We start from the raw sequence: 12175 nt of genomic DNA on the forward strand, positions 1-12175 counted from the left end.
GGGGTTGAGAGGAGAGGGAATAAGCATTAAATGCTTGACATTATTAGGTCCTGGAGACAACTGAGAGGGGGGGGGGGTGAATCAGTTGTCTAATAAATTCAAACCAAAAACCAATTAACCAACTTAATGCTTAATACCGGTAAACTAGTTAAGTATGTCGGTAGACAATGTTAACAGTAAATTGCTATATCGGTAAGTATTAATGCATGAAACATAAACATAAAGTCATCCACAACACATAACACCAATATTTGTACGTGGAAACCCTGTAAGGGGAAAAACCATGGTGGGAAACCTTACCCATAATCAAATGATACTACTGCAGATAATAAGTGTATATAAATGGGGTTTGCACATGCAGAAAGGCCAATAGCCTAGAGCTCACTGCTCAATCACAAAAATGGGAGTCACACTGACTACAGTTGGATGGTTAAATCCAATAAGAATGTACTACACAAAATAACATCTTCATATGTTGGATTCAGTACCGGTGTAATGTTGATATGCTTATACAAAAACCTAGCTTCACCTTCAAATGATGTCTTCGTGTATTCCTCTGCTTAATCTCGAATATACCTTCACTCAATTCTTTTTCGCATTCTACACTTGATCTTACAAATAAGATCTTACATTTATATCATAACCTAAGACCAGTTTTAGTAGGTCGGCTCTACAAGATATTACAATAAAATCATTTACATACAATAAAATATCCGATGCAATAACCAATTAAACATGTCATCTTTATGCATTTACATCAAGAATAAATCATCTCTATAGCGTGCCATGCTGATCTGGAAAAGATAAAGCTGCCAGTGTAACCCTAGATAACGTGGACCTATTTGCCGGTAAAAGAAAATATGCAAATATGAATATACCAATGATCAATTCTTCAAAACAAAGTGTCCACATGATGTCTTCGACATTACCAAGTGTCTTCCATATCATTCCATGTACCGGTGAACATTATATCCTACTGGTGAACCATATACCAGTAATTGTTGCAATAGTTACTTACTTGCCCGTGAATGTTGCTGGATCTCCAAAGTGCTTGTTTTCAGTAGGTGTTGACATCAATGACAAAACCATACCAAAATACCAACAATCTCCCCCTTTGGCATTGATGGCAACACAAGATGGAAAAACCATCAAAGTGCCAAAACAAAAATACCAAATACCAAAAACCAACAATCTCCTAAACAACAATCTCTCCCCCTGGGAGCAACATGAGTTTATCCAAAGATTTATTTTCAATATCAATCTCTCCCCCTTTGACATCAAATGCCAAAGTTACAAAAATCAAGTTCATACAAAATACCAACTACTCCACCTGAGAAGTATCTTCCTCATCAAAGACCGGAATAAAAGATTTATCTTTTAATTCTGTCGGTTGATGACAGTCATCAACTACCTAAGTCTCTACCGGTGGTGGTATGACTCCAAGTTGATCTCTGAGATATTCAAAATTTTCTTTAGGCAAAGGTTTTGTGAAAATATCTGCAAGCTATTCTCTAGTATTCACATAAACCAGTTTTATCTCTTTTTCTTCAACTTTTTCCCTTAGAAAATTCAGTTTGATAGAAACATGTTTTGTTTTAGAATGTAATACTGGATTCTTAGATATATCTATTGTCGTAGTGTTATCACAATATATAGTAATAGGTTCCTTGCATTTTACCTTTATGTCTTTCAACATTTGTTTAAGCCATAGTACTTGTGTACAGTTAGTTGCTACTGCAACATATTCTGATTCTGCTGTTGATAAAGATGTACAACTCTGTTTCTTACTCAACCAAGAAATTAATCTCTTTCCAAGAAAGAATGCTCCTCCAATGGTGCTTTTTCTATCATCCACATCTCCTGCCCAATTTGCATCTGTGTATGCACATAGATCAAAATTTTCATCTCTAGGATACCATAATCCAAGATTTGTTGTACCTTGAAGGTACTGGAAAATCCTTTTTACTGCTGATTCATGATTTTCCCTAGGATTACTTTGAAATCTAGAAACAATACATACTGCATTCATGATATCAGGTCTGGTTTGTGTCAAATATAGTAAACCTCCTATCATAGATTTGTATCTAGTTGGATTAACAGGTGTAGATTCATCCCTTTGAGATAATTTGTCATTTGTAGTCATAGGTGTGCTTACCAGTTTAGAGTTTTCCATCCAAAATTTCTTTAGTAATTCTTTCAAGTACTTGGATTGACTCAAAAATATACCTTTATCAGTCTGTGAAATCTGCAATCCTAAAAAGAATTTTATCACTCCAATCATAGACATTTCAAATTCTTCCTACATTTTAATAGAAAATTCCTTACATAATCTATCTTCTCCTCTAAAGATTATATCATCAACAAAGACTTCAATAATCAAGATGTCATCATTAGTTATGTTGTAATATAAATTGCTATTTGCATTTCCTTTAGTAAAACCAATCTTTAAAAGATACTTATCCAGCCTTGCATACCAAGCTCTTGGAGCTTGTTTTAATCCATATAGAGCTTTTCTTAACCTGCAAACCATATCATTTTCATCTGTCAAAGAAAATCCATCAGGTTGTTCAATATATACTTCCTCAAGATCTCCATTCAAAAATGCACATTTAATATCCATTTGATAAACTTTGTAGTCCTTGTGAGCTGCAAAAGCCAAGAACAATCTAACTGCCTCACTTCTGGCTACCGGTGCAAAGGTTTCATTGTAATCAACTCCTTCTTTCTGAGAATATCCCTTACACACTAGTCTTGCTTTATTTTTGACAACTTTACCATCTTCATTAAATTTGTTCCTAAATACCCATTTGGTTCCAATTACATTTTTATCTTTAGGCTAGGGAACTAATGTCCAAGTATTATTTTTCTCAATTTGTCCTAATTCTTCTTCCATAGCTTTAATCCAAAATTTATTTTCACATGCCTCATTGATAGATGATGGTTCAATTTGAGAAATAAGATATATCTCTTCATTTGCCAATTTTCCTCTTGTCATAACTCCTTTAAATTTGTTTCTAATTATCTGATCTTCAGAATGATTCAATCTTACATATTGGGGTGTCTTAGTTTGTTGTTGCTTGTCAATTACTGTGGAATCCTCTGATGATACCAGGGTAACTGGATCTTCATTCTGTACTGGTGGATTCAGTGTAGGTTCATTTGTCATAATTTCTGTTGTCGGTTCAGAGTCTATATACCTTGAAGTTCCTTTGAATTGTTCATCAATCTTTACATTTGTACTCTCAACAATTTTCTGCAATCTCTTATTGAAACATCTATATGCCTTGCTCTTAGATGAATAACCAAGAAATATTCCTTCATCACTTCTAGGATCAAATTTACCAATATACTCATCTCTTCTAATATAACATTTACTTCCAAAAATTCTAAAATACTTAAGAGTAGGAGTATTACCAAACCATAGTTCATGAGGGGTCTTACCAGTTTCACCTTTGATGTGAACTTTATTGAATGTATAGATAGCAATACTAACTCCCTCTCTCCAATACACATGTGGTAGATTTTCTTCTGATAACATACTTCTTGCTACATCCAAGATAGTTCTATTTTTCCTTTCAACAACTCCATTCTGCTGTGGTGTCTGGGGTGCTGATAACTGTCTTCTGATTCCATTCACTTCACAGAATGTATTAAAGTCCTTAGATTTGAATTCTCTTCCTTGATCTGATCTTAAACACTTGATTTTCTTATCGGTTTCATTCTCAACCATTGTTTTGTACAGTTTGAACTTTTCAAGTGCTTCTGATTTTTCTTTGAGAAAAGTAACCCAACACATTCTAGAATAATCATCAATAATTAGCATGAAATATCTATCAGCTTGTAAGCTTTTAGTTCTATCTGGACCACATAAATTAGTGTGAATTAAATCAAGAGCATTATTGGATTTTTCTAGAATACTTTTGAAACTAGCTCTAACTTATTTTCCAAATTGACATTCCTTACAAATTGTATTCTAAGGTTTCACAATTTTAGGTAGATCTCTAACTGCCTTAGAAGTACTGATTTTTACCATGCAATCAAAGTTTACATGACATAGTCTCTTATGCCATAACCAAATTTCATCTATATGTGCAATTAAGCATGCCTTTTCACTGTTATTCAAATGAAAGATATTACCTCTAGTCTGATTACTGGTTGCAATTTCCAAACCAGTTCTATTCATGATTTTGCATTTTCCATTTTTAAATTGTAACTGAAATCCTTTCTCAACTAATTGACCAACACTTAAAAGATTATGCTTTAATCCTTCAACATAGTAGACATTGTCAGTGTTATGCTTACCATCAAGAGATATCGAACCCTTACCTTTGATTGAACAGGCTTTGTCATCTCCAAATCTTACCAAACCTCCATTGTATTCTTGAAAGTTCAAGAATTTACCTTTGTCTCCAGTCATGTGATGTGAGAATCCTAAGTCAATGATCCATTCATCCTTTGTTTCAACTTTGGCTGCTAGGGCTTGTTCTACCGGTTGAGCAGTAGGTGCCGGTTGATCTTCTGTTATAGCAATAAAAACCCATCCATTGTCTATTGGATCCTCATCAAAATCATCAGTCACACCTTCATCAACAATGTAACAGGATTTGTCTTTGTTCTTCTTAAATCTGTATCTCTGATATTCAAGATTAGGCTTGTATGTTCTTCTAGCTTCTTCTCTTAGTCTAGCATGTCTATTAGGGCATCTTGAATCCATATGAACAATCTTATTTAAAGGGTGCTTTACCTTCATACTTACTTCCAATTGGACCTTTTGGCATTTTTCTTGCAAATAGTGCTTCAAGTTCTTCAAGCTCTTCATTCTCCTTTCTGGTTTCTTCAAGTTCTCTTGCATAAAAGGCTCTCCAGTCTGATTTGTCAAATGATGGAGTAGATGATGTTGATGCTTTAAAGGCTAAATCAGTTTTTATAGTAGCAACAGGACCAAATTCCTCAATTTCAAAGGTTGAAAGTTTACCAATCAATGTATCCCTAGTTACTGATGTATTAGGCATTATTCTTAACTCATTTATAGTAGTAACCTTCATTTTATATGTCGGTGGCAATCCTCTTAAGATTTTTGAAACAATTTCATCCTCACTCAAGGTTCCTCCACAACATTTAATACCCAAAACAATTTCATTTACTCTTTCCATAAAAGCAGAAATCCTTTCATCTTCTTCCATTTTCAGATGTTCATACCTGACTCAGAAGCTCTCAATTTTTGCAATCTTGACTATGGAGTCTCCTTCATTTAGTGTTTCCAAATGATGCCAAATAGCTTTAGTAGTAGACCTATCTGATAATCCCATGATTTGTTGATTTGATAATGTGCTCAAAAGTGCTTCTCTTGCTTTGCAATCATTCTCTTCATCTTTGGCTAAAGTAGTTGGAGCAGTCTGACTAGCTACAATAGCAGTATAACCATTCTTAGTAACTTCCCATATGTCTTTACCAATGCAATTCAGATGTGTCTCCATTCTAATCTTCCATATCCCATAGTTGGTTCCATCAAGTTTAGGACAGTCCTTCCTAAAGTAATTAGTAGACATTGGATCTCCTCAAGTTGTTAAACTTCTGCAAAAGAGGACTAGGCTCTGATACCAATTGTTAGGTCCCGGAGACAACTGAGAGGGGGGGGGGGGGTGAATCAGTTGTCTAATAAATTCAAACCAAAAACCAATTAACCAACTTAATGCTTAATATCGGTAAACCAGTTAAGTATGCCGTTAGACAGTGTTAACAGTAAATTGCTATACCGGTAAGTATTAATGCATGAAACATAAACATAAAGTCATCCACAACACATAACACCAATATTTGTACGTGGAAACCCTGTAAGGGGAAAAAACACGGTGGGAAACCTTACCCACAATCAGATGATACTACTATAGATAGTAAGTGTACATAAATGGGGTCTGGACATGCAGAAAGGCCAACAGCCTAGAGCTCACTGCTCAATCACAAAAATGGGAGTCACACTGACTACAGTTAGATGGTTAAATCCAATAAGAATGTACTGCACAAAATAGCATCTTCATATGCTAGATTCAGTACCAGTGTAATGCTGATATGCTTATACAAAAACCTAGCTTCACCTTCAAATGATGTCTTCATGTATTCCTCTGCTTAATCTCGCATATACCTTCACTCAATTCTTTTTCGCATTCCACACTTGATCTTATAAATAAGATCTTACATTTATATCATAACCTAAGACCAGTTTTAGTAGGTCGGCTCTACAAGATATTACAATAAAATCATTTTACATACAATATAATATCTGATACAATAACCAATTAAACATGTTGGCTTAATGCATTTACATCAAGAATAATTCATCTCCATAGTGTGCCATGTTGATCTGGAAAAGATAAACCTGTCGGTGTAACCCTAGATAACCTGGACCTATTTGCCGGTAAAAGCAAATATGCAAATATCAATATACCAATGATCAATTCTTCAAAACAAAGTGTCTACATGATGTCTTCAACATTACCAAGTGTCTTCCATATCATTCCAGGTACCGGTGAACATTATATCCTGCCGGTGAACCATATACTAGTAACTGTTGCAATAGTTACTTGCTTACCGGTGAATGTTGCTGGATCTCCAAAGTGCTTGTTTTCAGTAGGTGTTGACATCAATGACAAAACCATAGCAAAATACCAATAGACATGACCTGAGAGTTAACCTGGGAATTAAGGTCAAGGTTGGGTTGAGTGAATAAATTCTTTATTCAAAGAATAAAGCTTTTATCTAATGGATAAACTCTTGTGCAAAGGTTAAAGGGATAACCATGGTCAAAGCAATAAATGCTTCAGGAGACACATGAGTTACATAAGGGTTTAGTTAGGGGTTAACCATAAGTGGTTTGGAAGACTTTAGAGGTTAAATTGTTGAACACACAAAGCATTTAATGCTTTTCAAAAACTTTGAAGTCTTTGAGAAGTGACTCCAAGTTGCTTAGGAATGTGACAATAATTAGGGGATAGATTAGACTAAATAGGAAGGGGTTAGAAGAATCTCGAAGGGGGTTTAGGAGTGTGAGTGGATTTGGTGGCTGAGGGAAAATAGGGTTCTAATTAAAATTAAATTAATTTATTTCAACTTGTGGTTGCAACTTGCACTTGTAGGAAAATGCCAGTGGGGGGGTGAATGATTTAAATAAATGTTTTTAATTATTTATTTAAAAGAAGAAAGGGGATTAAATTAAATTAAATAAGATTTATTCATTTAATTGATTGTGAATTTGGTTTAATGAATTAATTAAATAATTTATTTAATTAATAGGAGAATGTGTTGAAGATGAATTAATTAAATGTTAATTTAATTAACTGATGGCTAGTGGTTTTTTAATCAAATAAATAGCAAATATTCATTTAATTAAAATGGATAGATTTATGTGACTACATTTGCCCCTCTTTGAGACAGTGCAGTTTATCACATCGTTTCAAAGAAAGAAAAATAGATACGAAAAATATGCCCCATAAAATGTTAATTTAATGGGTGGTATGCCCCCTCGAGAGATGGGCCAAATGTTTTTGAAAAATCAGGCGATCTCTTGAAAAAGAATGAAAATTGGCAGGGTGGTAGAAGAGAATATTTTAGCAATACTAGTGAAAAATAGAATAAATCAGAGAAAAATGGAGAAATGGGAGGCTTAGGAAGTTCACGGAGACCACGGCGGTGAGCGGGGGAAAATTTGGGTTACGGTGAAGGGTATATATGAGGAGGAAGGGGTGAAAACATGCTCATTTGCATTCGCATCCATAGTGAAATTTGAGCTCTGGGAGTCACTTTTTAGAAGAGCAAGGAGCAGTTAGGATGTCGGTTCCCATAGCAGAGCACCGTTTAGAGCGAGTCCGATGATTCCAGTGGCCAGTCGGTATTTGAATTTGAATTTTTGAATTTCATGCATTTTTGGTATGTTTTTTGCTTAGTCCAAGTTGAGTCAACACAATAGCGCTAAAACTATGTTTTGGCATTGTTGTCAACTAAATTAGTGCTATTGTGCCGCTATAGCGCTATTGCCTAGTGGTTTTAGCGCTTTTGTCAAGTCTAGCGCTATCGCATAGCTGCTTTAGCGCTATCAAGTAGTTAATTGAGCGCTATTGTTGTTAGGTGACGCTATTGTATAGTCAATGTAGCACTATTGCATAGTTGATTTAGCATTTTTGCAAGCATATTTAGTGTTGTCCTATTCAGAATAGCACTTTTATGTAGGAAAATAGATTCCCTAGTGTGTTTGAAAAAGAATCTCCTGATGCCAATGATGGATGGATGGAGATATGAGGTGAGGGTTGTTTTGAACTATAGCAGCCTTGATGAGACTTAGGTCATTAGGATAAATGTCTGTTGTAGTCTAGGTGTATCATGATTGCTTACCTATTGAGACTCGAAGATACTTGATCAAAGTATCCGTTGATAGTCTATGTTTAAACTTAAGAAAGTTTGAAACAAAATAACTGATGATGATGGTCGATGCACGTGTGTAGGAGGATCTTCACGTCTTATAGATGCACGAGAGGCATCCCGCCACACAGGTGCTACGTGATCGATTGACAAAGGTCGAGGTGGACTGCATTACAGCGACAGGCCTGTATGATGTTATGTATATGCCCATGATTTGGACGAATCGTGGGTTGATCACAACATTGGCAGAGCGATGGCATAGTGAGACATGCACGTTTCATTTACCATAGAGGGAGATGACAGTGACACTAGAGGATGTATGGTGCATCCTGCACATTCCCATTCGAGGAGAGCTAGTGACATATGATCGAGCATGGGGGACAACAGCAGTGTATAGATTTTTTTATGAGGATGTCTTCATTGATGACGGATCGATAGCCTGGGAGGATATAACAGCCTTGTATGAGCCATTACCAGCAGTGCTATCAGGGATTGTTGGGGGACTGTTATGTCCAGATCGATGATCACATGGACTTGTCGTTGGTTGGGGTAAGGTGATCGAGTAGATGATGACAGACGAGACCCAGTTTACATGGGGACCATGCGTGCTATCACACTTATATCGAGATCTGCATGAGGTAGCATACCAAGGGTTGGGCTCATTGGGAATGGGGATCATGTTGCTGCATATTTGGGTGTGGGAGCACTTACCAGTTACTCGACCAGTTAGTCTGAGATTCCGAGCAGTGGACCAGCCATATGTATACATTTATGGAGGTATGATGAGTCAGCTCCATCTGGGGAAGTTAGAGTGGTGGCAATGGGCACTAGATGATTTGGATATAGTGATCTAGAAGTCGTATATTGAGTGTTAGCCATGGGAAGATGATGTAGAGGCATTGTCATATGTGTTCATGACACAATACCTCATTGGTAGGACAACCTATATTGTGGAGAGATAGCTTCCTGGTAGAGTTTTGAGACAGTTTGGATGGCGACAAGGATTGCCTAGTGGATTGAGAGAGTATGCACGGGTGGTACAAGAGAGGTACTTATGGGGGCCAGTGTTACCTTATGATCAGGTATTAGTAGAGTTCTGCACCTTACAGGGGAGACCATGGCAGATGAGGCTGGGGGTAGTAGATGTTGGGGTGTTAGATGAGTACACTCAATACATTGTGGCACATCTGATTCCTTGGATATCAGATCCAGCAAAGCCAATTCCAGATTTTGAGGAGGATAGGGGATGAAGATGAAGGAGGAGAGGAGGTCATAGAGTAGTAGGTGGACAAGGGATAGGGGATGGTGGTGGTGGGGATGAAGGAGGTGGTGATCTAGGAGGAGGATTAGGGGGTGGGGGTTTTGGAAGAGATGGTGGAATCGAAGGTGGAGGGGGGGTGGTGGACGATTACAGCGCAGAGGGAGAGGTGGGCAGCCTTTGCAGCTATCTTAGGGACCTTTGATGCAGGGATGTAGGTGAGAGACATACACCTATGGATATAGGGGAGGGAGCCAGTAGAGAGGGAGCCACTAGAGAGGCAACTATGGATATAGGGGAGGGAGCTACACGTGGAGATCTGCGGGACCATATGATATTATTCTTGCAGACTTGGCTCGAGGATATGGAGGCAGAGGTGGTAGCTAGAGATGTGCAGTTGTTTGCACGAGAGTCAGAGCTGACTGTAGTGCTGCGAGAGAGAGATCAGGCCATGGAGAGATTTGCGGCATTGCAGGAGAGAGTACGGGTGGGAGCAGGAGTAGGATCACAAGGTCCTACTAGGGATGTGATGAGGGAGATGCGACGAGCATAGGAGGAGATAGATTATTGGTAGGGGTTATATGAGTAAGTGGTGCCAGCTAGTTAGCGAGAACTTAGCTATTCACAGATGCGGTGGGTGAGATTAGAGTGGTCTCAGAGGATGCAGAGTAGTGGTGGTGTGATGGGTCCTCCATAGAGAGATAGATCAGGTGGTGCGGGGGCTAGTGGGGGAACAGGTGTTGATGGTGGTGCAGCATCTAGTCAGAGTGGTATCTGAGAGAGCATTTTGTATGCATTTACATTGTCATTTTGGACTGTGTCTTGGATGGCTCTTGGTAGCCAATATTTTGGACTTCATTGTACTCTTATATATGTATGTTTTTGTCGATATGATATGATATATGAGGAGATCCCATATTTTGTGCTTATGCAGGATGATGATCTTATGCTTTATGCTTAGATGGATACTTGTACTTGCTATATGATGATCTTATGGTTATTCTTAGTTTCATGTTGATTTATTCCTACATGATGTCTATATGCATATTTTATGATGTGATGCTAACATGTGGATGCAGGTTGATATGCATGATTTGTTGATGTTAATGCTTTATGTATGTAAATGCTATGATGAATATATATGCATAATGAAATGATGATTATGATGGTACTTTTAATTTTATGTTGATGAGATAATGGGATAATGATATGCAATGAGGTTTACAATGTAATGTGGTGAATGAATGATATATGTAAATGCATCTAGATGGGTTTTTAGATGAATGTGATATGGATAAACAAATGTAAAGTACAAATGTTTAAATGATGATATAAAATGAATGCATATGTGTAATGTATAAACCAATGTGGAAACAAATGGTTTTGTTATGATTCTAAATGGCAAAAAATATGAAGTGAAATGATAATGCAACTCATGGGTAATGAATAATTGCACCTTAATGCAATTAAAAGGATAATGAATGCATTGTAATGAATCCTAAATGAAATGAAATGAATGAGTATAATAATATACTAAATGGATAAATGAATACACTTAACTAATGGATAGAGAAATAAATGTATGCAACTATAGGGATCTAAACAAATGCAGGGTACACACATGTTTAAATGATGATAAATGATGATCGGTAACTGACACTAAATGAATGCATAGTAATGGTTAATAATGATAGTAAATACAATGATGATGAATGTATAAATGAAGCTAAATGTCATGATTTGTGTAATGATAAAATGATATAATGATGAATGATAATAAACTATATGTATTTAAATGCAACTAAATGAGTTGAAATGCATGCTAATGAAGATTTTAAGCTTTTAATAAACCTATATGCAAGGAAATGAATTGGGTTTATACAAATGCAACTAAATGTAATGATGATTGTGATTTATGATAATGAATGCAAGGGTTGTTTTAACTTTTGCATAATGCCCTAATGATGTATCAAAGTACTCTATCATGATTGTATCCAAGACCAACTTAATTTTCACATAACTGCTCATATTAACTTTGTTCACACTTGCATACAAAACCATGCATATGAATAATGAATGAGTAAATGGATGGGTGACATGCAAAAAAATGCAATATAAACAGATGAGATGGAATGACGATCCATAGTGCTTTTATTTTCATCATTGAGAATGATAATATCGAACTTGGATGAGGTAGTAGGAACCAAGGATGGAGCATTGTACCTGCAAACAAATAGCATAAATAAAGAATAAAAAATATGGACCCTCGATAATGGTTCATGCTCATATGGTCGAGGTATACGATGTAGTCAGCAATCCATAGTGATCCATGACTGTATTTTGCATAAGATCATGTAGCTTAGTGAACTTCCCACGTAGACACCATTAGGATGTGCCCCAGTACTTCATCATAATAATTTGTAGAAGACATACAAACAATGCTTAGGAACCATCCCGGCCACTCTAATCACTTGTGGATATCCCGGAGTAGCGTAGGAACCTGAT

Source organism: Cryptomeria japonica, chromosome 7 (assembly GCF_030272615.1).
Source record: "Cryptomeria japonica chromosome 7, Sugi_1.0, whole genome shotgun sequence".
Lineage (NCBI taxonomy): Eukaryota > Viridiplantae > Streptophyta > Pinopsida > Cupressales > Cupressaceae > Cryptomeria > Cryptomeria japonica.